Source organism: Centroberyx gerrardi, chromosome 10 (genome assembly GCF_048128805.1).
Source record: "Centroberyx gerrardi isolate f3 chromosome 10, fCenGer3.hap1.cur.20231027, whole genome shotgun sequence".
NCBI lineage: Eukaryota > Metazoa > Chordata > Actinopteri > Beryciformes > Berycidae > Centroberyx > Centroberyx gerrardi.
The window spans coordinates 23961482-23981480 of record NC_136006.1 but is presented as its reverse complement, the minus strand read 5'-3'; the positions used below and the strand labels follow the sequence as shown (position 1 = coordinate 23981480).

The following is a 19999-nucleotide window of genomic DNA, read 5'->3' as shown; positions in this document are numbered from 1 at the left end:
GCTGGCTTTCCCTCGGGGAGGCTGCAAACTTATCACAGCATGCATTTGTGTCCCTGCCGTCGCTGAACAGCGCAAATGTAGGGGAGAGAAAAGACTGCGGCCTTGCTCCCGGTGAGCACAACGGCTGAGGGCGTCAATGATAATAGAGGGCAGAGAAATAGGCCCATTTGGTGGCCGGTTTTCAAAGGGCCCTGCAGTAGGCACAGGCTAAGCCGTGTATAAAAGGCCTCCCTGCCGCCGCCTCAATTGCTTACGGCCATACCACTCTGAACACGCCCGATCTCGTCCGATCTCGGAAGCTAAGCAGGGTCGGGCCTGGTTAGTACTTGGATGGGAGACCGCCTGGGAATACCAGGTGCTGTAAGCTTTTTCATCTTTCTAGGCAGCAGAGGGCGCTGCTCCCTCTCCGGGGGAGACAGGGGGCCTCCAACAACAGTGCTGGCCAGCGGCAGTGCAGTCACTTTTGCAGAGGAAGTACAAGGACGACATCACGTCCCGTGTGCCAGCAACAGCTGGCTTTCCCTCGGGGAGGCTGCAAACTTATCACAGCATGCATTTGTGTCCCTGCCGTCGCTGAACAGCGCAAATGTAGGGGAGAGAAAAGACTGCGGCCTTGCTCCCGGTGAGCACAACGGCTGAGGGCGTCAATGATAATAGAGGGCAGAGAAATAGGCCCATTTGGTGGCCGGTTTTCAAAGGGCCCTGCAGTAGGCACAGGCTAAGCCGTGTATAAAAGGCCTCCCTGCCGCCGCCTCAATTGCTTACGGCCATACCACTCTGAACACGCCCGATCTCGTCCGATCTCGGAAGCTAAGCAGGGTCGGGCCTGGTTAGTACTTGGATGGGAGACCGCCTGGGAATACCAGGTGCTGTAAGCTTTTTCATCTTTCTAGGCAGCAGAGGGCGCTGCTCCCTCTCCGGGGGAGACAGGGGGCCTCCAACAACAGTGCTGGCCAGCGGCAGTGCAGTCACTTTTGCAGAGGAAGTACAAGGACGACATCACGTCCCGTGTGCCAGCAACAGCTGGCTTTCCCTCGGGGAGGCTGCAAACTTATCACAGCATGCATTTGTGTCCCTGCCGTCGCTGAACAGCGCAAATGTAGGGGAGAGAAAAGACTGCGGCCTTGCTCCCGGTGAGCACAACGGCTGAGGGCGTCAATGATAATAGAGGGCAGAGAAATAGGCCCATTTGGTGGCCGGTTTTCAAAGGGCCCTGCAGTAGGCACAGGCTAAGCCGTGTATAAAAGGCCTCCCTGCCGCCGCCTCAATTGCTTACGGCCATACCACTCTGAACACGCCCGATCTCGTCCGATCTCGGAAGCTAAGCAGGGTCGGGCCTGGTTAGTACTTGGATGGGAGACCGCCTGGGAATACCAGGTGCTGTAAGCTTTTTCATCTTTCTAGGCAGCAGAGGGCGCTGCTCCCTCTCCGGGGGAGACAGGGGGCCTCCAACAACAGTGCTGGCCAGCGGCAGTGCAGTCACTTTTGCAGAGGAAGTACAAGGACGACATCACGTCCCGTGTGCCAGCAACAGCTGGCTTTCCCTCGGGGAGGCTGCAAACTTATCACAGCATGCATTTGTGTCCCTGCCGTCGCTGAACAGCGCAAATGTAGGGGAGAGAAAAGACTGCGGCCTTGCTCCCGGTGAGCACAACGGCTGAGGGCGTCAATGATAATAGAGGGCAGAGAAATAGGCCCATTTGGTGGCCGGTTTTCAAAGGGCCCTGCAGTAGGCACAGGCTAAGCCGTGTATAAAAGGCCTCCCTGCCGCCGCCTCAATTGCTTACGGCCATACCACTCTGAACACGCCCGATCTCGTCCGATCTCGGAAGCTAAGCAGGGTCGGGCCTGGTTAGTACTTGGATGGGAGACCGCCTGGGAATACCAGGTGCTGTAAGCTTTTTCATCTTTCTAGGCAGCAGAGGGCGCTGCTCCCTCTCCGGGGGAGACAGGGGGCCTCCAACAACAGTGCTGGCCAGCGGCAGTGCAGTCACTTTTGCAGAGGAAGTACAAGGACGACATCACGTCCCGTGTGCCAGCAACAGCTGGCTTTCCCTCGGGGAGGCTGCAAACTTATCACAGCATGCATTTGTGTCCCTGCCGTCGCTGAACAGCGCAAATGTAGGGGAGAGAAAAGACTGCGGCCTTGCTCCCGGTGAGCACAACGGCTGAGGGCGTCAATGATAATAGAGGGCAGAGAAATAGGCCCATTTGGTGGCCGGTTTTCAAAGGGCCCTGCAGTAGGCACAGGCTAAGCCGTGTATAAAAGGCCTCCCTGCCGCCGCCTCAATTGCTTACGGCCATACCACTCTGAACACGCCCGATCTCGTCCGATCTCGGAAGCTAAGCAGGGTCGGGCCTGGTTAGTACTTGGATGGGAGACCGCCTGGGAATACCAGGTGCTGTAAGCTTTTTCATCTTTCTAGGCAGCAGAGGGCGCTGCTCCCTCTCCGGGGGAGACAGGGGGCCTCCAACAACAGTGCTGGCCAGCGGCAGTGCAGTCACTTTTGCAGAGGAAGTACAAGGACGACATCACGTCCCGTGTGCCAGCAACAGCTGGCTTTCCCTCGGGGAGGCTGCAAACTTATCACAGCATGCATTTGTGTCCCTGCCGTCGCTGAACAGCGCAAATGTAGGGGAGAGAAAAGACTGCGGCCTTGCTCCCGGTGAGCACAACGGCTGAGGGCGTCAATGATAATAGAGGGCAGAGAAATAGGCCCATTTGGTGGCCGGTTTTCAAAGGGCCCTGCAGTAGGCACAGGCTAAGCCGTGTATAAAAGGCCTCCCTGCCGCCGCTTCAATTGCTTACGGCCATACCACTCTGAACACGCCCGATCTCGTCCGATCTCGGAAGCTAAGCAGGGTCGGGCCTGGTTAGTACTTGGATGGGAGACCGCCTGGGAATACCAGGTGCTGTAAGCTTTTTCATCTTTCTAGGCAGCAGAGGGCGCTGCTCCCTCTCCGGGGGAGACAGGGGGCCTCCAACAACAGTGCTGGCCAGCGGCAGTGCAGTCACTTTTGCAGAGGAAGTACAAGGACGACATCACGTCCCGTGTGCCAGCAACAGCTGGCTTTCCCTCGGGGAGGCTGCAAACTTATCACAGCATGCATTTGTGTCCCTGCCGTCGCTGAACAGCGCAAATGTAGGGGAGAGAAAAGACTGCGGCCTTGCTCCCGGTGAGCACAACGGCTGAGGGCGTCAATGATAATAGAGGGCAGAGAAATAGGCCCATTTGGTGGCCGGTTTTCAAAGGGCCCTGCAGTAGGCACAGGCTAAGCCGTGTATAAAAGGCCTCCCTGCCGCCGCCTCAATTGCTTACGGCCATACCACTCTGAACACGCCCGATCTCGTCCGATCTCGGAAGCTAAGCAGGGTCGGGCCTGGTTAGTACTTGGATGGGAGACCGCCTGGGAATACCAGGTGCTGTAAGCTTTTTCATCTTTCTAGGCAGCAGAGGGCGCTGCTCCCTCTCCGGGGGAGACAGGGGGCCTCCAACAACAGTGCTGGCCAGCGGCAGTGCAGTCACTTTTGCAGAGGAAGTACAAGGACGACATCACGTCCCGTGTGCCAGCAACAGCTGGCTTTCCCTCGGGGAGGCTGCAAACTTATCACAGCATGCATTTGTGTCCCTGCCGTCGCTGAACAGCGCAAATGTAGGGGAGAGAAAAGACTGCGGCCTTGCTCCCGGTGAGCACAACGGCTGAGGGCGTCAATGATAATAGAGGGCAGAGAAATAGGCCCATTTGGTGGCCGGTTTTCAAAGGGCCCTGCAGTAGGCACAGGCTAAGCCGTGTATAAAAGGCCTCCCTGCCGCCGCCGCCTCAATTGCTTACGGCCATACCACTCTGAACACGCCCGATCTCGTCCGATCTCGGAAGCTAAGCAGGGTCGGGCCTGGTTAGTACTTGGATGGGAGACCGCCTGGGAATACCAGGTGCTGTAAGCTTTTTCATCTTTCTAGGCAGCAGAGGGCGCTGCTCCCTCTCCGGGGGAGACAGGGGGCCTCCAACAACAGTGCTGGCCAGCGGCAGTGCAGTCACTTTTGCAGAGGAAGTACAAGGACGACATCACGTCCCGTGTGCCAGCAACAGCTGGCTTTCCCTCGGGGAGGCTGCAAACTTATCACAGCATGCATTTGTGTCCCTGCCGTCGCTGAACAGCGCAAATGTAGGGGAGAGAAAAGACTGCGGCCTTGCTCCCGGTGAGCACAACGGCTGAGGGCGTCAATGATAATAGAGGGCAGAGAAATAGGCCCATTTGGTGGCCGGTTTTCAAAGGGCCCTGCAGTAGGCACAGGCTAAGCCGTGTATAAAAGGCCTCCCTGCCGCCGCCTCAATTGCTTACGGCCATACCACTCTGAACACGCCCGATCTCGTCCGATCTCGGAAGCTAAGCAGGGTCGGGCCTGGTTAGTACTTGGATGGGAGACCGCCTGGGAATACCAGGTGCTGTAAGCTTTTTCATCTTTCTAGGCAGCAGAGGGCGCTGCTCCCTCTCCGGGGGAGACAGGGGGCCTCCAACAACAGTGCTGGCCAGCGGCAGTGCAGTCACTTTTGCAGAGGAAGTACAAGGACGACATCACGTCCCGTGTGCCAGCAACAGCTGGCTTTCCCTCGGGGAGGCTGCAAACTTATCACAGCATGCATTTGTGTCCCTGCCGTCGCTGAACAGCGCAAATGTAGGGGAGAGAAAAGACTGCGGCCTTGCTCCCGGTGAGCACAACGGCTGAGGGCGTCAATGATAATAGAGGGCAGAGAAATAGGCCCATTTGGTGGCCGGTTTTCAAAAGGCCCTGCAGTAGGCACAGGCTAAGCCGTGTATAAAAGGCCTCCCTGCCGCCGCCTCAATTGCTTACGGCCATACCACTCTGAACACGCCCGATCTCGTCCGATCTCGGAAGCTAAGCAGGGTCGGGCCTGGTTAGTACTTGGATGGGAGACCGCCTGGGAATACCAGGTGCTGTAAGCTTTTTCATCTTTCTAGGCAGCAGAGGGCGCTGCTCCCTCTCCGGGGGAGACAGGGGGCCTCCAACAACAGTGCTGGCCAGCGGCAGTGCAGTCACTTTTGCAGAGGAAGTACAAGGACGACATCACGTCCCGTGTGCCAGCAACAGCTGGCTTTCCCTCGGGGAGGCTGCAAACTTATCACAGCATGCATTTGTGTCCCTGCCGTCGCTGAACAGCGCAAATGTAGGGGAGAGAAAAGACTGCGGCCTTGCTCCCGGTGAGCACAACGGCTGAGGGCGTCAATGATAATAGAGGGCAGAGAAATAGGCCCATTTGGTGGCCGGTTTTCAAAGGGCCCTGCAGTAGGCACAGGCTAAGCCGTGTATAAAAGGCCTCCCTGCCGCCGCCTCAATTGCTTACGGCCATACCACTCTGAACACGCCCGATCTCGTCCGATCTCGGAAGCTAAGCAGGGTCGGGCCTGGTTAGTACTTGGATGGGAGACCGCCTGGGAATACCAGGTGCTGTAAGCTTTTTCATCTTTCTAGGCAGCAGAGGGCGCTGCTCCCTCTCCGGGGGAGACAGGGGGCCTCCAACAACAGTGCTGGCCAGCGGCAGTGCAGTCACTTTTGCAGAGGAAGTACAAGGACGACATCACGTCCCGTGTGCCAGCAACAGCTGGCTTTCCCTCGGGGAGGCTGCAAACTTATCACAGCATGCATTTGTGTCCCTGCCGTCGCTGAACAGCGCAAATGTAGGGGAGAGAAAAGACTGCGGCCTTGCTCCCGGTGAGCACAACGGCTGAGGGCGTCAATGATAATAGAGGGCAGAGAAATAGGCCCATTTGGTGGCCGGTTTTCAAAGGGCCCTGCAGTAGGCACAGGCTAAGCCGTGTATAAAAGGCCTCCCTGCCGCCGCCTCAATTGCTTACGGCCATACCACTCTGAACACGCCCGATCTCGTCCGATCTCGGAAGCTGAGCAGGGTCGGGCCTGGTTAGTACTTGGATGGGAGACCGCCTGGGAATACCAGGTGCTGTAAGCTTTTTCATCTTTCTAGGCAGCAGAGGGCGCTGCTCCCTCTCCGGGGGAGACAGGGGGCCTCCAACAACAGTGCTGGCCAGCGGCAGTGCAGTCACTTTTGCAGAGGAAGTACAAGGACGACATCACGTCCCGTGTGCCAGCAACAGCTGGCTTTCCCTCGGGGAGGCTGCAAACTTATCACAGCATGCATTTGTGTCCCTGCCGTCGCTGAACAGCGCAAATGTAGGGGAGAGAAAAGACTGCGGCCTTGCTCCCGGTGAGCACAACGGCTGAGGGCGTCAATGATAATAGAGGGCAGAGAAATAGGCCCATTTGGTGGCCGGTTTTCAAAAGGCCCTGCAGTAGGCACAGGCTAAGCCGTGTATAAAAGGCCTCCCTGCCGCCGCCTCAATTGCTTACGGCCATACCACTCTGAACACGCCCGATCTCGTCCGATCTCGGAAGCTAAGCAGGGTCGGGCCTGGTTAGTACTTGGATGGGAGACCGCCTGGGAATACCAGGTGCTGTAAGCTTTTTCATCTTTCTAGGCAGCAGAGGGCGCTGCTCCCTCTCCGGGGGAGACAGGGGGCCTCCAACAACAGTGCTGGCCAGCGGCAGTGCAGTCACTTTTGCAGAGGAAGTACAAGGACGACATCACGTCCCGTGTGCCAGCAACAGCTGGCTTTCCCTCGGGGAGGCTGCAAACTTATCACAGCATGCATTTGTGTCCCTGCCGTCGCTGAACAGCGCAAATGTAGGGGAGAGAAAAGACTGCGGCCTTGCTCCCGGTGAGCACAACGGCTGAGGGCGTCAATGATAATAGAGGGCAGAGAAATAGGCCCATTTGGTGGCCGGTTTTCAAAGGGCCCTGCAGTAGGCACAGGCTAAGCCGTGTATAAAAGGCCTCCCTGCCGCCGCCTCAATTGCTTACGGCCATACCACTCTGAACACGCCCGATCTCGTCCGATCTCGGAAGCTAAGCAGGGTCGGGCCTGGTTAGTACTTGGATGGGAGACCGCCTGGGAATACCAGGTGCTGTAAGCTTTTTCATCTTTCTAGGCAGCAGAGGGCGCTGCTCCCTCTCCGGGGGAGACAGGGGGCCTCCAACAACAGTGCTGGCCAGCGGCAGTGCAGTCACTTTTGCAGAGGAAGTACAAGGACGACATCACGTCCCGTGTGCCAGCAACAGCTGGCTTTCCCTCGGGGAGGCTGCAAACTTATCACAGCATGCATTTGTGTCCCTGCCGTCGCTGAACAGCGCAAATGTAGGGGAGAGAAAAGACTGCGGCCTTGCTCCCGGTGAGCACAACGGCTGAGGGCGTCAATGATAATAGAGGGCAGAGAAATAGGCCCATTTGGTGGCCGGTTTTCAAAGGGCCCTGCAGTAGGCACAGGCTAAGCCGTGTATAAAAGGCCTCCCTGCCGCCGCCTCAATTGCTTACGGCCATACCACTCTGAACACGCCCGATCTCGTCCGATCTCGGAAGCTAAGCAGGGTCGGGCCTGGTTAGTACTTGGATGGGAGACCGCCTGGGAATACCAGGTGCTGTAAGCTTTTTCATCTTTCTAGGCAGCAGAGGGCGCTGCTCCCTCTCCGGGGGAGACAGGGGGCCTCCAACAACAGTGCTGGCCAGCGGCAGTGCAGTCACTTTTGCAGAGGAAGTACAAGGACGACATCACGTCCCGTGTGCCAGCAACAGCTGGCTTTCCCTCGGGGAGGCTGCAAACTTATCACAGCATGCATTTGTGTCCCTGCCGTCGCTGAACAGCGCAAATGTAGGGGAGAGAAAAGACTGCGGCCTTGCTCCCGGTGAGCACAACGGCTGAGGGCGTCAATGATAATAGAGGGCAGAGAAATAGGCCCATTTGGTGGCCGGTTTTCAAAGGGCCCTGCAGTAGGCACAGGCTAAGCCGTGTATAAAAGGCCTCCCTGCCGCCGCCTCAATTGCTTACGGCCATACCACTCTGAACACGCCCGATCTCGTCCGATCTCGGAAGCTAAGCAGGGTCGGGCCTGGTTAGTACTTGGATGGGAGACCGCCTGGGAATACCAGGTGCTGTAAGCTTTTTCATCTTTCTAGGCAGCAGAGGGCGCTGCTCCCTCTCCGGGGGAGACAGGGGGCCTCCAACAACAGTGCTGGCCAGCGGCAGTGCAGTCACTTTTGCAGAGGAAGTACAAGGACGACATCACGTCCCGTGTGCCAGCAACAGCTGGCTTTCCCTCGGGGAGGCTGCAAACTTATCACAGCATGCATTTGTGTCCCTGCCGTCGCTGAACAGCGCAAATGTAGGGGAGAGAAAAGACTGCGGCCTTGCTCCCGGTGAGCACAACGGCTGAGGGCGTCAATGATAATAGAGGGCAGAGAAATAGGCCCATTTGGTGGCCGGTTTTCAAAGGGCCCTGCAGTAGGCACAGGCTAAGCCGTGTATAAAAGGCCTCCCTGCCGCCGCCTCAATTGCTTACGGCCATACCACTCTGAACACGCCCGATCTCGTCCGATCTCGGAAGCTAAGCAGGGTCGGGCCTGGTTAGTACTTGGATGGGAGACCGCCTGGGAATACCAGGTGCTGTAAGCTTTTTCATCTTTCTAGGCAGCAGAGGGCGCTGCTCCCTCTCCGGGGGAGACAGGGGGCCTCCAACAACAGTGCTGGCCAGCGGCAGTGCAGTCACTTTTGCAGAGGAAGTACAAGGACGACATCACGTCCCGTGTGCCAGCAACAGCTGGCTTTCCCTCGGGGAGGCTGCAAACTTATCACAGCATGCATTTGTGTCCCTGCCGTCGCTGAACAGCGCAAATGTAGGGGAGAGAAAAGACTGCGGCCTTGCTCCCGGTGAGCACAACGGCTGAGGGCGTCAATGATAATAGAGGGCAGAGAAATAGGCCCATTTGGTGGCCGGTTTTCAAAAGGCCCTGCAGTAGGCACAGGCTAAGCCGTGTATAAAAGGCCTCCCTGCCGCCGCCTCAATTGCTTACGGCCATACCACTCTGAACACGCCCGATCTCGTCCGATCTCGGAAGCTAAGCAGGGTCGGGCCTGGTTAGTACTTGGATGGGAGACCGCCTGGGAATACCAGGTGCTGTAAGCTTTTTCATCTTTCTAGGCAGCAGAGGGCGCTGCTCCCTCTCCGGGGGAGACAGGGGGCCTCCAACAACAGTGCTGGCCAGCGGCAGTGCAGTCACTTTTGCAGAGGAAGTACAAGGACGACATCACGTCCCGTGTGCCAGCAACAGCTGGCTTTCCCTCGGGGAGGCTGCAAACTTATCACAGCATGCATTTGTGTCCCTGCCGTCGCTGAACAGCGCAAATGTAGGGGAGAGAAAAGACTGCGGCCTTGCTCCCGGTGAGCACAACGGCTGAGGGCGTCAATGATAATAGAGGGCAGAGAAATAGGCCCATTTGGTGGCCGGTTTTCAAAGGGCCCTGCAGTAGGCACAGGCTAAGCCGTGTATAAAAGGCCTCCCTGCCGCCGCCTCAATTGCTTACGGCCATACCACTCTGAACACGCCCGATCTCGTCCGATCTCGGAAGCTGAGCAGGGTCGGGCCTGGTTAGTACTTGGATGGGAGACCGCCTGGGAATACCAGGTGCTGTAAGCTTTTTCATCTTTCTAGGCAGCAGAGGGCGCTGCTCCCTCTCCGGGGGAGACAGGGGGCCTCCAACAACAGTGCTGGCCAGCGGCAGTGCAGTCACTTTTGCAGAGGAAGTACAAGGACGACATCACGTCCCGTGTGCCAGCAACAGCTGGCTTTCCCTCGGGGAGGCTGCAAACTTATCACAGCATGCATTTGTGTCCCTGCCGTCGCTGAACAGCGCAAATGTAGGGGAGAGAAAAGACTGCGGCCTTGCTCCCGGTGAGCACAACGGCTGAGGGCGTCAATGATAATAGAGGGCAGAGAAATAGGCCCATTTGGTGGCCGGTTTTCAAAAGGCCCTGCAGTAGGCACAGGCTAAGCCGTGTATAAAAGGCCTCCCTGCCGCCGCCTCAATTGCTTACGGCCATACCACTCTGAACACGCCCGATCTCGTCCGATCTCGGAAGCTAAGCAGGGTCGGGCCTGGTTAGTACTTGGATGGGAGACCGCCTGGGAATACCAGGTGCTGTAAGCTTTTTCATCTTTCTAGGCAGCAGAGGGCGCTGCTCCCTCTCCGGGGGAGACAGGGGGCCTCCAACAACAGTGCTGGCCAGCGGCAGTGCAGTCACTTTTGCAGAGGAAGTACAAGGACGACATCACGTCCCGTGTGCCAGCAACAGCTGGCTTTCCCTCGGGGAGGCTGCAAACTTATCACAGCATGCATTTGTGTCCCTGCCGTCGCTGAACAGCGCAAATGTAGGGGAGAGAAAAGACTGCGGCCTTGCTCCCGGTGAGCACAACGGCTGAGGGCGTCAATGATAATAGAGGGCAGAGAAATAGGCCCATTTGGTGGCCGGTTTTCAAAGGGCCCTGCAGTAGGCACAGGCTAAGCCGTGTATAAAAGGCCTCCCTGCCGCCGCCTCAATTGCTTACGGCCATACCACTCTGAACACGCCCGATCTCGTCCGATCTCGGAAGCTAAGCAGGGTCGGGCCTGGTTAGTACTTGGATGGGAGACCGCCTGGGAATACCAGGTGCTGTAAGCTTTTTCATCTTTCTAGGCAGCAGAGGGCGCTGCTCCCTCTCCGGGGGAGACAGGGGGCCTCCAACAACAGTGCTGGCCAGCGGCAGTGCAGTCACTTTTGCAGAGGAAGTACAAGGACGACATCACGTCCCGTGTGCCAGCAACAGCTGGCTTTCCCTCGGGGAGGCTGCAAACTTATCACAGCATGCATTTGTGTCCCTGCCGTCGCTGAACAGCGCAAATGTAGGGGAGAGAAAAGACTGCGGCCTTGCTCCCGGTGAGCACAACGGCTGAGGGCGTCAATGATAATAGAGGGCAGAGAAATAGGCCCATTTGGTGGCCGGTTTTCAAAGGGCCCTGCAGTAGGCACAGGCTAAGCCGTGTATAAAAGGCCTCCCTGCCGCCGCCTCAATTGCTTACGGCCATACCACTCTGAACACGCCCGATCTCGTCCGATCTCGGAAGCTAAGCAGGGTCGGGCCTGGTTAGTACTTGGATGGGAGACCGCCTGGGAATACCAGGTGCTGTAAGCTTTTTCATCTTTCTAGGCAGCAGAGGGCGCTGCTCCCTCTCCGGGGGAGACAGGGGGCCTCCAACAACAGTGCTGGCCAGCGGCAGTGCAGTCACTTTTGCAGAGGAAGTACAAGGACGACATCACGTCCCGTGTGCCAGCAACAGCTGGCTTTCCCTCGGGGAGGCTGCAAACTTATCACAGCATGCATTTGTGTCCCTGCCGTCGCTGAACAGCGCAAATGTAGGGGAGAGAAAAGACTGCGGCCTTGCTCCCGGTGAGCACAACGGCTGAGGGCGTCAATGATAATAGAGGGCAGAGAAATAGGCCCATTTGGTGGCCGGTTTTCAAAGGGCCCTGCAGTAGGCACAGGCTAAGCCGTGTATAAAAGGCCTCCCTGCCGCCGCCTCAATTGCTTACGGCCATACCACTCTGAACACGCCCGATCTCGTCCGATCTCGGAAGCTAAGCAGGGTCGGGCCTGGTTAGTACTTGGATGGGAGACCGCCTGGGAATACCAGGTGCTGTAAGCTTTTTCATCTTTCTAGGCAGCAGAGGGCGCTGCTCCCTCTCCGGGGGAGACAGGGGGCCTCCAACAACAGTGCTGGCCAGCGGCAGTGCAGTCACTTTTGCAGAGGAAGTACAAGGACGACATCACGTCCCGTGTGCCAGCAACAGCTGGCTTTCCCTCGGGGAGGCTGCAAACTTATCACAGCATGCATTTGTGTCCCTGCCGTCGCTGAACAGCGCAAATGTAGGGGAGAGAAAAGACTGCGGCCTTGCTCCCGGTGAGCACAACGGCTGAGGGCGTCAATGATAATAGAGGGCAGAGAAATAGGCCCATTTGGTGGCCGGTTTTCAAAGGGCCCTGCAGTAGGCACAGGCTAAGCCGTGTATAAAAGGCCTCCCTGCCGCCGCCTCAATTGCTTACGGCCATACCACTCTGAACACGCCCGATCTCGTCCGATCTCGGAAGCTAAGCAGGGTCGGGCCTGGTTAGTACTTGGATGGGAGACCGCCTGGGAATACCAGGTGCTGTAAGCTTTTTCATCTTTCTAGGCAGCAGAGGGCGCTGCTCCCTCTCCGGGGGAGACAGGGGGCCTCCAACAACAGTGCTGGCCAGCGGCAGTGCAGTCACTTTTGCAGAGGAAGTACAAGGACGACATCACGTCCCGTGTGCCAGCAACAGCTGGCTTTCCCTCGGGGAGGCTGCAAACTTATCACAGCATGCATTTGTGTCCCTGCCGTCGCTGAACAGCGCAAATGTAGGGGAGAGAAAAGACTGCGGCCTTGCTCCCGGTGAGCACAACGGCTGAGGGCGTCAATGATAATAGAGGGCAGAGAAATAGGCCCATTTGGTGGCCGGTTTTCAAAGGGCCCTGCAGTAGGCACAGGCTAAGCCGTGTATAAAAGGCCTCCCTGCCGCCGCCTCAATTGCTTACGGCCATACCACTCTGAACACGCCCGATCTCGTCCGATCTCGGAAGCTAAGCAGGGTCGGGCCTGGTTAGTACTTGGATGGGAGACCGCCTGGGAATACCAGGTGCTGTAAGCTTTTTCATCTTTCTAGGCAGCAGAGGGCGCTGCTCCCTCTCCGGGGGAGACAGGGGGCCTCCAACAACAGTGCTGGCCAGCGGCAGTGCAGTCACTTTTGCAGAGGAAGTACAAGGACGACATCACGTCCCGTGTGCCAGCAACAGCTGGCTTTCCCTCGGGGAGGCTGCAAACTTATCACAGCATGCATTTGTGTCCCTGCCGTCGCTGAACAGCGCAAATGTAGGGGAGAGAAAAGACTGCGGCCTTGCTCCCGGTGAGCACAACGGCTGAGGGCGTCAATGATAATAGAGGGCAGAGAAATAGGCCCATTTGGTGGCCGGTTTTCAAAAGGCCCTGCAGTAGGCACAGGCTAAGCCGTGTATAAAAGGCCTCCCTGCCGCCGCCTCAATTGCTTACGGCCATACCACTCTGAACACGCCCGATCTCGTCCGATCTCGGAAGCTAAGCAGGGTCGGGCCTGGTTAGTACTTGGATGGGAGACCGCCTGGGAATACCAGGTGCTGTAAGCTTTTTCATCTTTCTAGGCAGCAGAGGGCGCTGCTCCCTCTCCGGGGGAGACAGGGGGCCTCCAACAACAGTGCTGGCCAGCGGCAGTGCAGTCACTTTTGCAGAGGAAGTACAAGGACGACATCACGTCCCGTGTGCCAGCAACAGCTGGCTTTCCCTCGGGGAGGCTGCAAACTTATCACAGCATGCATTTGTGTCCCTGCCGTCGCTGAACAGCGCAAATGTAGGGGAGAGAAAAGACTGCGGCCTTGCTCCCGGTGAGCACAACGGCTGAGGGCGTCAATGATAATAGAGGGCAGAGAAATAGGCCCATTTGGTGGCCGGTTTTCAAAGGGCCCTGCAGTAGGCACAGGCTAAGCCGTGTATAAAAGGCCTCCCTGCCGCCGCCTCAATTGCTTACGGCCATACCACTCTGAACACGCCCGATCTCGTCCGATCTCGGAAGCTGAGCAGGGTCGGGCCTGGTTAGTACTTGGATGGGAGACCGCCTGGGAATACCAGGTGCTGTAAGCTTTTTCATCTTTCTAGGCAGCAGAGGGCGCTGCTCCCTCTCCGGGGGAGACAGGGGGCCTCCAACAACAGTGCTGGCCAGCGGCAGTGCAGTCACTTTTGCAGAGGAAGTACAAGGACGACATCACGTCCCGTGTGCCAGCAACAGCTGGCTTTCCCTCGGGGAGGCTGCAAACTTATCACAGCATGCATTTGTGTCCCTGCCGTCGCTGAACAGCGCAAATGTAGGGGAGAGAAAAGACTGCGGCCTTGCTCCCGGTGAGCACAACGGCTGAGGGCGTCAATGATAATAGAGGGCAGAGAAATAGGCCCATTTGGTGGCCGGTTTTCAAAAGGCCCTGCAGTAGGCACAGGCTAAGCCGTGTATAAAAGGCCTCCCTGCCGCCGCCTCAATTGCTTACGGCCATACCACTCTGAACACGCCCGATCTCGTCCGATCTCGGAAGCTAAGCAGGGTCGGGCCTGGTTAGTACTTGGATGGGAGACCGCCTGGGAATACCAGGTGCTGTAAGCTTTTTCATCTTTCTAGGCAGCAGAGGGCGCTGCTCCCTCTCCGGGGGAGACAGGGGGCCTCCAACAACAGTGCTGGCCAGCGGCAGTGCAGTCACTTTTGCAGAGGAAGTACAAGGACGACATCACGTCCCGTGTGCCAGCAACAGCTGGCTTTCCCTCGGGGAGGCTGCAAACTTATCACAGCATGCATTTGTGTCCCTGCCGTCGCTGAACAGCGCAAATGTAGGGGAGAGAAAAGACTGCGGCCTTGCTCCCGGTGAGCACAACGGCTGAGGGCGTCAATGATAATAGAGGGCAGAGAAATAGGCCCATTTGGTGGCCGGTTTTCAAAGGGCCCTGCAGTAGGCACAGGCTAAGCCGTGTATAAAAGGCCTCCCTGCCGCCGCCTCAATTGCTTACGGCCATACCACTCTGAACACGCCCGATCTCGTCCGATCTCGGAAGCTAAGCAGGGTCGGGCCTGGTTAGTACTTGGATGGGAGACCGCCTGGGAATACCAGGTGCTGTAAGCTTTTTCATCTTTCTAGGCAGCAGAGGGCGCTGCTCCCTCTCCGGGGGAGACAGGGGGCCTCCAACAACAGTGCTGGCCAGCGGCAGTGCAGTCACTTTTGCAGAGGAAGTACAAGGACGACATCACGTCCCGTGTGCCAGCAACAGCTGGCTTTCCCTCGGGGAGGCTGCAAACTTATCACAGCATGCATTTGTGTCCCTGCCGTCGCTGAACAGCGCAAATGTAGGGGAGAGAAAAGACTGCGGCCTTGCTCCCGGTGAGCACAACGGCTGAGGGCGTCAATGATAATAGAGGGCAGAGAAATAGGCCCATTTGGTGGCCGGTTTTCAAAGGGCCCTGCAGTAGGCACAGGCTAAGCCGTGTATAAAAGGCCTCCCTGCCGCCGCCTCAATTGCTTACGGCCATACCACTCTGAACACGCCCGATCTCGTCCGATCTCGGAAGCTAAGCAGGGTCGGGCCTGGTTAGTACTTGGATGGGAGACCGCCTGGGAATACCAGGTGCTGTAAGCTTTTTCATCTTTCTAGGCAGCAGAGGGCGCTGCTCCCTCTCCGGGGGAGACAGGGGGCCTCCAACAACAGTGCTGGCCAGCGGCAGTGCAGTCACTTTTGCAGAGGAAGTACAAGGACGACATCACGTCCCGTGTGCCAGCAACAGCTGGCTTTCCCTCGGGGAGGCTGCAAACTTATCACAGCATGCATTTGTGTCCCTGCCGTCGCTGAACAGCGCAAATGTAGGGGAGAGAAAAGACTGCGGCCTTGCTCCCGGTGAGCACAACGGCTGAGGGCGTCAATGATAATAGAGGGCAGAGAAATAGGCCCATTTGGTGGCCGGTTTTCAAAGGGCCCTGCAGTAGGCACAGGCTAAGCCGTGTATAAAAGGCCTCCCTGCCGCCGCCTCAATTGCTTACGGCCATACCACTCTGAACACGCCCGATCTCGTCCGATCTCGGAAGCTAAGCAGGGTCGGGCCTGGTTAGTACTTGGATGGGAGACCGCCTGGGAATACCAGGTGCTGTAAGCTTTTTCATCTTTCTAGGCAGCAGAGGGCGCTGCTCCCTCTCCGGGGGAGACAGGGGGCCTCCAACAACAGTGCTGGCCAGCGGCAGTGCAGTCACTTTTGCAGAGGAAGTACAAGGACGACATCACGTCCCGTGTGCCAGCAACAGCTGGCTTTCCCTCGGGGAGGCTGCAAACTTATCACAGCATGCATTTGTGTCCCTGCCGTCGCTGAACAGCGCAAATGTAGGGGAGAGAAAAGACTGCGGCCTTGCTCCCGGTGAGCACAACGGCTGAGGGCGTCAATGATAATAGAGGGCAGAGAAATAGGCCCATTTGGTGGCCGGTTTTCAAAGGGCCCTGCAGTAGGCACAGGCTAAGCCGTGTATAAAAGGCCTCCCTGCCGCCGCCTCAATTGCTTACGGCCATACCACTCTGAACACGCCCGATCTCGTCCGATCTCGGAAGCTAAGCAGGGTCGGGCCTGGTTAGTACTTGGATGGGAGACCGCCTGGGAATACCAGGTGCTGTAAGCTTTTTCATCTTTCTAGGCAGCAGAGGGCGCTGCTCCCTCTCCGGGGGAGACAGGGGGCCTCCAACAACAGTGCTGGCCAGCGGCAGTGCAGTCACTTTTGCAGAGGAAGTACAAGGACGACATCACGTCCCGTGTGCCAGCAACAGCTGGCTTTCCCTCGGGGAGGCTGCAAACTTATCACAGCATGCATTTGTGTCCCTGCCGTCGCTGAACAGCGCAAATGTAGGGGAGAGAAAAGACTGCGGCCTTGCTCCCGGTGAGCACAACGGCTGAGGGCGTCAATGATAATAGAGGGCAGAGAAATAGGCCCATTTGGTGGCCGGTTTTCAAAGGGCCCTGCAGTAGGCACAGGCTAAGCCGTGTATAAAAGGCCTCCCTGCCGCCGCCTCAATTGCTTACGGCCATACCACTCTGAACACGCCCGATCTCGTCCGATCTCGGAAGCTAAGCAGGGTCGGGCCTGGTTAGTACTTGGATGGGAGACCGCCTGGGAATACCAGGTGCTGTAAGCTTTTTCATCTTTCTAGGCAGCAGAGGGCGCTGCTCCCTCTCCGGGGGAGACAGGGGGCCTCCAACAACAGTGCTGGCCAGCGGCAGTGCAGTCACTTTTGCAGAGGAAGTACAAGGACGACATCACGTCCCGTGTGCCAGCAACAGCTGGCTTTCCCTCGGGGAGGCTGCAAACTTATCACAGCATGCATTTGTGTCCCTGCCGTCGCTGAACAGCGCAAATGTAGGGGAGAGAAAAGACTGCGGCCTTGCTCCCGGTGAGCACAACGGCTGAGGGCGTCAATGATAATAGAGGGCAGAGAAATAGGCCCATTTGGTGGCCGGTTTTCAAAGGGCCCTGCAGTAGGCACAGGCTAAGCCGTGTATAAAAGGCCTCCCTGCCGCCGCCTCAATTGCTTACGGCCATACCACTCTGAACACGCCCGATCTCGTCCGATCTCGGAAGCTAAGCAGGGTCGGGCCTGGTTAGTACTTGGATGGGAGACCGCCTGGGAATACCAGGTGCTGTAAGCTTTTTCATCTTTCTAGGCAGCAGAGGGCGCTGCTCCCTCTCCGGGGGAGACAGGGGGCCTCCAACAACAGTGCTGGCCAGCGGCAGTGCAGTCACTTTTGCAGAGGAAGTACAAGGACGACATCACGTCCCGTGTGCCAGCAACAGCTGGCTTTCCCTCGGGGAGGCTGCAAACTTATCACAGCATGCATTTGTGTCCCTGCCGTCGCTGAACAGCGCAAATGTAGGGGAGAGAAAAGACTGCGGCCTTGCTCCCGGTGAGCACAACGGCTGAGGGCGTCAATGATAATAGAGGGCAGAGAAATAGGCCCATTTGGTGGCCGGTTTTCAAAGGGCCCTGCAGTAGGCACAGGCTAAGCCGTGTATAAAAGGCCTCCCTGCCGCCGCCTCAATTGCTTACGGCCATACCACTCTGAACACGCCCGATCTCGTCCGATCTCGGAAGCTAAGCAGGGTCGGGCCTGGTTAGTACTTGGATGGGAGACCGCCTGGGAATACCAGGTGCTGTAAGCTTTTTCATCTTTCTAGGCAGCAGAGGGCGCTGCTCCCTCTCCGGGGGAGACAGGGGGCCTCCAACAACAGTGCTGGCCAGCGGCAGTGCAGTCACTTTTGCAGAGGAAGTACAAGGACGACATCACGTCCCGTGTGCCAGCAACAGCTGGCTTTCCCTCGGGGAGGCTGCAAACTTATCACAGCATGCATTTGTGTCCCTGCCGTCGCTGAACAGCGCAAATGTAGGGGAGAGAAAAGACTGCGGCCTTGCTCCCGGTGAGCACAACGGCTGAGGGCGTCAATGATAATAGAGGGCAGAGAAATAGGCCCATTTGGTGGCCGGTTTTCAAAGGGCCCTGCAGTAGGCACAGGCTAAGCCGTGTATAAAAGGCCTCCCTGCCGCCGCCTCAATTGCTTACGGCCATACCACTCTGAACACGCCCGATCTCGTCCGATCTCGGAAGCTAAGCAGGGTCGGGCCTGGTTAGTACTTGGATGGGAGACCGCCTGGGAATACCAGGTGCTGTAAGCTTTTTCATCTTTCTAGGCAGCAGAGGGCGCTGCTCCCTCTCCGGGGGAGACAGGGGGCCTCCAACAACAGTGCTGGCCAGCGGCAGTGCAGTCACTTTTGCAGAGGAAGTACAAGGACGACATCACGTCCCGTGTGCCAGCAACAGCTGGCTTTCCCTCGGGGAGGCTGCAAACTTATCACAGCATGCATTTGTGTCCCTGCCGTCGCTGAACAGCGCAAATGTAGGGGAGAGAAAAGACTGCGGCCTTGCTCCCGGTGAGCACAACGGCTGAGGGCGTCAATGATAATAGAGGGCAGAGAAATAGGCCCATTTGGTGGCCGGTTTTCAAAGGGCCCTGCAGTAGGCACAGGCTAAGCCGTGTATAAAAGGCCTCCCTGCCGCCGCCTCAATTGCTTACGGCCATACCACTCTGAACACGCCCGATCTCGTCCGATCTCGGAAGCTAAGCAGGGTCGGGCCTGGTTAGTACTTGGATGGGAGACCGCCTGGGAATACCAGGTGCTGTAAGCTTTTTCATCTTTCTAGGCAGCAGAGGGCGCTGCTCCCTCTCCGGGGGAGACAGGGGGCCTCCAACAACAGTGCTGGCCAGCGGCAGTGCAGTCACTTTTGCAGAGGAAGTACAAGGACGACATCACGTCCCGTGTGCCAGCAACAGCTGGCTTTCCCTCGGGGAGGCTGCAAACTTATCACAGCATGCATTTGTGTCCCTGCCGTCGCTGAACAGCGCAAATGTAGGGGAGAGAAAAGACTGCGGCCTTGCTCCCGGTGAGCACAACGGCTGAGGGCGTCAATGATAATAGAGGGCAGAGAAATAGGCCCATTTGGTGGCCGGTTTTCAAAGGGCCCTGCAGTAGGCACAGGCTAAGCCGTGTATAAAAGGCCTCCCTGCCGCCGCCTCAATTGCTTACGGCCATACCACTCTGAACACGCCCGATCTCGTCCGATCTCGGAAGCTAAGCAGGGTCGGGCCTGGTTAGTACTTGGATGGGAGACCGCCTGGGAATACCAGGTGCTGTAAGCTTTTTCATCTTTCTAGGCAGCAGAGGGCGCTGCTCCCTCTCCGGGGGAGACAGGGGGCCTCCAACAACAGTGCTGGCCAGCGGCAGTGCAGTCACTTTTGCAGAGGAAGTACAAGGACGACATCACGTCCCGTGTGCCAGCAACAGCTGGCTTTCCCTCGGGGAGGCTGCAAACTTATCACAGCATGCATTTGTGTCCCTGCCGTCGCTGAACAGCGCAAATGTAGGGGAGAGAAAAGACTGCGGCCTTGCTCCCGGTGAGCACAACGGCTGAGGGCGTCAATGATAATAGAGGGCAGAGAAATAGGCCCATTTGGTGGCCGGTTTTCAAAGGGCCCTGCAGTAGGCACAGGCTAAGCCGTGTATAAAAGGCCTCCCTGCCGCCGCCTCAATTGCTTACGGCCATACCACTCTGAACACGCCCGATCTCGTCCGATCTCGGAAGCTAAGCAGGGTCGGGCCTGGTTAGTACTTGGATGGGAGACCGCCTGGGAATACCAGGTGCTGTAAGCTTTTTCATCTTTCTAGGCAGCAGAGGGCGCTGCTCCCTCTCCGGGGGAGACAGGGGGCCTCCAACAACAGTGCTGGCCAGCGGCAGTGCAGTCACTTTTGCAGAGGAAGTACAAGGACGACATCACGTCCCGTGTGCCAGCAACAGCTGGCTTTCCCTCGGGGAGGCTGCAAACTTATCACAGCATGCATTTGTGTCCCTGCCGTCGCTGAA

At 57.5% G+C, this 19999-nt stretch overlaps 39 non-coding genes across 39 annotated transcripts; all 39 read left to right on the top strand.

Moving 5' to 3' along the window:
- Positions 1-248: 248 nt before the first annotated feature.
- LOC144539988 (5S ribosomal RNA) lies at positions 249-367 on the top strand. The gene has a single exon (XR_013505212.1). It is a non-coding gene; the product is annotated as a 5S ribosomal RNA (ribosomal RNA).
- A 392-nt stretch (positions 368-759) lies between these two features.
- LOC144539987 (5S ribosomal RNA) lies at positions 760-878 on the top strand. The gene has a single exon (XR_013505211.1). It is a non-coding gene; the product is annotated as a 5S ribosomal RNA (ribosomal RNA).
- Positions 879-1270: 392 nt separating this feature from the next.
- On the top strand, positions 1271-1389 carry LOC144539986 (5S ribosomal RNA). The gene has a single exon (XR_013505210.1). It is a non-coding gene; the product is annotated as a 5S ribosomal RNA (ribosomal RNA).
- Positions 1390-1781: 392 nt separating this feature from the next.
- On the top strand, positions 1782-1900 carry LOC144539985 (5S ribosomal RNA). Its single transcript, XR_013505209.1, has one exon. It is a non-coding gene; the product is annotated as a 5S ribosomal RNA (ribosomal RNA).
- Positions 1901-2292: 392 nt separating this feature from the next.
- Positions 2293-2411, top strand: LOC144539984 (5S ribosomal RNA). The gene has a single exon (XR_013505208.1). It is a non-coding gene; the product is annotated as a 5S ribosomal RNA (ribosomal RNA).
- Positions 2412-2803: 392 nt separating this feature from the next.
- On the top strand, positions 2804-2922 carry LOC144539983 (5S ribosomal RNA). Its single transcript, XR_013505207.1, has one exon. It is a non-coding gene; the product is annotated as a 5S ribosomal RNA (ribosomal RNA).
- A 392-nt stretch (positions 2923-3314) lies between these two features.
- Positions 3315-3433, top strand: LOC144539982 (5S ribosomal RNA). Its single transcript, XR_013505206.1, has one exon. It is a non-coding gene; the product is annotated as a 5S ribosomal RNA (ribosomal RNA).
- A 395-nt stretch (positions 3434-3828) lies between these two features.
- Positions 3829-3947, top strand: LOC144539980 (5S ribosomal RNA). The gene has a single exon (XR_013505204.1). It is a non-coding gene; the product is annotated as a 5S ribosomal RNA (ribosomal RNA).
- Positions 3948-4339: 392 nt separating this feature from the next.
- LOC144539979 (5S ribosomal RNA) lies at positions 4340-4458 on the top strand. Its single transcript, XR_013505203.1, has one exon. It is a non-coding gene; the product is annotated as a 5S ribosomal RNA (ribosomal RNA).
- Positions 4459-4850: 392 nt separating this feature from the next.
- LOC144539978 (5S ribosomal RNA) lies at positions 4851-4969 on the top strand. Its single transcript, XR_013505202.1, has one exon. It is a non-coding gene; the product is annotated as a 5S ribosomal RNA (ribosomal RNA).
- A 392-nt stretch (positions 4970-5361) lies between these two features.
- On the top strand, positions 5362-5480 carry LOC144539977 (5S ribosomal RNA). Its single transcript, XR_013505201.1, has one exon. It is a non-coding gene; the product is annotated as a 5S ribosomal RNA (ribosomal RNA).
- A 392-nt stretch (positions 5481-5872) lies between these two features.
- Positions 5873-5991, top strand: LOC144541145 (5S ribosomal RNA). Its single transcript, XR_013506360.1, has one exon. It is a non-coding gene; the product is annotated as a 5S ribosomal RNA (ribosomal RNA).
- Positions 5992-6383: 392 nt separating this feature from the next.
- On the top strand, positions 6384-6502 carry LOC144539976 (5S ribosomal RNA). Its single transcript, XR_013505200.1, has one exon. It is a non-coding gene; the product is annotated as a 5S ribosomal RNA (ribosomal RNA).
- Positions 6503-6894: 392 nt separating this feature from the next.
- LOC144539975 (5S ribosomal RNA) lies at positions 6895-7013 on the top strand. Its single transcript, XR_013505199.1, has one exon. It is a non-coding gene; the product is annotated as a 5S ribosomal RNA (ribosomal RNA).
- A 392-nt stretch (positions 7014-7405) lies between these two features.
- LOC144539974 (5S ribosomal RNA) lies at positions 7406-7524 on the top strand. The gene has a single exon (XR_013505198.1). It is a non-coding gene; the product is annotated as a 5S ribosomal RNA (ribosomal RNA).
- Positions 7525-7916: 392 nt separating this feature from the next.
- On the top strand, positions 7917-8035 carry LOC144539973 (5S ribosomal RNA). The gene has a single exon (XR_013505197.1). It is a non-coding gene; the product is annotated as a 5S ribosomal RNA (ribosomal RNA).
- A 392-nt stretch (positions 8036-8427) lies between these two features.
- On the top strand, positions 8428-8546 carry LOC144539972 (5S ribosomal RNA). The gene has a single exon (XR_013505196.1). It is a non-coding gene; the product is annotated as a 5S ribosomal RNA (ribosomal RNA).
- A 392-nt stretch (positions 8547-8938) lies between these two features.
- LOC144539971 (5S ribosomal RNA) lies at positions 8939-9057 on the top strand. The gene has a single exon (XR_013505195.1). It is a non-coding gene; the product is annotated as a 5S ribosomal RNA (ribosomal RNA).
- Positions 9058-9449: 392 nt separating this feature from the next.
- Positions 9450-9568, top strand: LOC144541144 (5S ribosomal RNA). The gene has a single exon (XR_013506359.1). It is a non-coding gene; the product is annotated as a 5S ribosomal RNA (ribosomal RNA).
- A 392-nt stretch (positions 9569-9960) lies between these two features.
- LOC144539968 (5S ribosomal RNA) lies at positions 9961-10079 on the top strand. Its single transcript, XR_013505193.1, has one exon. It is a non-coding gene; the product is annotated as a 5S ribosomal RNA (ribosomal RNA).
- Positions 10080-10471: 392 nt separating this feature from the next.
- Positions 10472-10590, top strand: LOC144539967 (5S ribosomal RNA). Its single transcript, XR_013505192.1, has one exon. It is a non-coding gene; the product is annotated as a 5S ribosomal RNA (ribosomal RNA).
- Positions 10591-10982: 392 nt separating this feature from the next.
- On the top strand, positions 10983-11101 carry LOC144539966 (5S ribosomal RNA). Its single transcript, XR_013505191.1, has one exon. It is a non-coding gene; the product is annotated as a 5S ribosomal RNA (ribosomal RNA).
- A 392-nt stretch (positions 11102-11493) lies between these two features.
- LOC144539965 (5S ribosomal RNA) lies at positions 11494-11612 on the top strand. The gene has a single exon (XR_013505190.1). It is a non-coding gene; the product is annotated as a 5S ribosomal RNA (ribosomal RNA).
- Positions 11613-12004: 392 nt separating this feature from the next.
- On the top strand, positions 12005-12123 carry LOC144539964 (5S ribosomal RNA). Its single transcript, XR_013505189.1, has one exon. It is a non-coding gene; the product is annotated as a 5S ribosomal RNA (ribosomal RNA).
- Positions 12124-12515: 392 nt separating this feature from the next.
- Positions 12516-12634, top strand: LOC144539963 (5S ribosomal RNA). Its single transcript, XR_013505188.1, has one exon. It is a non-coding gene; the product is annotated as a 5S ribosomal RNA (ribosomal RNA).
- Positions 12635-13026: 392 nt separating this feature from the next.
- LOC144539962 (5S ribosomal RNA) lies at positions 13027-13145 on the top strand. The gene has a single exon (XR_013505187.1). It is a non-coding gene; the product is annotated as a 5S ribosomal RNA (ribosomal RNA).
- A 392-nt stretch (positions 13146-13537) lies between these two features.
- Positions 13538-13656, top strand: LOC144541143 (5S ribosomal RNA). The gene has a single exon (XR_013506358.1). It is a non-coding gene; the product is annotated as a 5S ribosomal RNA (ribosomal RNA).
- A 392-nt stretch (positions 13657-14048) lies between these two features.
- Positions 14049-14167, top strand: LOC144539961 (5S ribosomal RNA). Its single transcript, XR_013505186.1, has one exon. It is a non-coding gene; the product is annotated as a 5S ribosomal RNA (ribosomal RNA).
- A 392-nt stretch (positions 14168-14559) lies between these two features.
- On the top strand, positions 14560-14678 carry LOC144539960 (5S ribosomal RNA). The gene has a single exon (XR_013505185.1). It is a non-coding gene; the product is annotated as a 5S ribosomal RNA (ribosomal RNA).
- A 392-nt stretch (positions 14679-15070) lies between these two features.
- Positions 15071-15189, top strand: LOC144539959 (5S ribosomal RNA). The gene has a single exon (XR_013505184.1). It is a non-coding gene; the product is annotated as a 5S ribosomal RNA (ribosomal RNA).
- Positions 15190-15581: 392 nt separating this feature from the next.
- On the top strand, positions 15582-15700 carry LOC144539957 (5S ribosomal RNA). The gene has a single exon (XR_013505182.1). It is a non-coding gene; the product is annotated as a 5S ribosomal RNA (ribosomal RNA).
- A 392-nt stretch (positions 15701-16092) lies between these two features.
- LOC144539956 (5S ribosomal RNA) lies at positions 16093-16211 on the top strand. The gene has a single exon (XR_013505181.1). It is a non-coding gene; the product is annotated as a 5S ribosomal RNA (ribosomal RNA).
- A 392-nt stretch (positions 16212-16603) lies between these two features.
- On the top strand, positions 16604-16722 carry LOC144539955 (5S ribosomal RNA). The gene has a single exon (XR_013505180.1). It is a non-coding gene; the product is annotated as a 5S ribosomal RNA (ribosomal RNA).
- A 392-nt stretch (positions 16723-17114) lies between these two features.
- Positions 17115-17233, top strand: LOC144539953 (5S ribosomal RNA). Its single transcript, XR_013505179.1, has one exon. It is a non-coding gene; the product is annotated as a 5S ribosomal RNA (ribosomal RNA).
- Positions 17234-17625: 392 nt separating this feature from the next.
- On the top strand, positions 17626-17744 carry LOC144539952 (5S ribosomal RNA). Its single transcript, XR_013505178.1, has one exon. It is a non-coding gene; the product is annotated as a 5S ribosomal RNA (ribosomal RNA).
- A 392-nt stretch (positions 17745-18136) lies between these two features.
- Positions 18137-18255, top strand: LOC144539951 (5S ribosomal RNA). The gene has a single exon (XR_013505177.1). It is a non-coding gene; the product is annotated as a 5S ribosomal RNA (ribosomal RNA).
- Positions 18256-18647: 392 nt separating this feature from the next.
- LOC144539950 (5S ribosomal RNA) lies at positions 18648-18766 on the top strand. Its single transcript, XR_013505176.1, has one exon. It is a non-coding gene; the product is annotated as a 5S ribosomal RNA (ribosomal RNA).
- Positions 18767-19158: 392 nt separating this feature from the next.
- Positions 19159-19277, top strand: LOC144539949 (5S ribosomal RNA). Its single transcript, XR_013505175.1, has one exon. It is a non-coding gene; the product is annotated as a 5S ribosomal RNA (ribosomal RNA).
- Positions 19278-19669: 392 nt separating this feature from the next.
- Positions 19670-19788, top strand: LOC144539948 (5S ribosomal RNA). Its single transcript, XR_013505174.1, has one exon. It is a non-coding gene; the product is annotated as a 5S ribosomal RNA (ribosomal RNA).
- Positions 19789-19999: the final 211 nt, after the last annotated feature.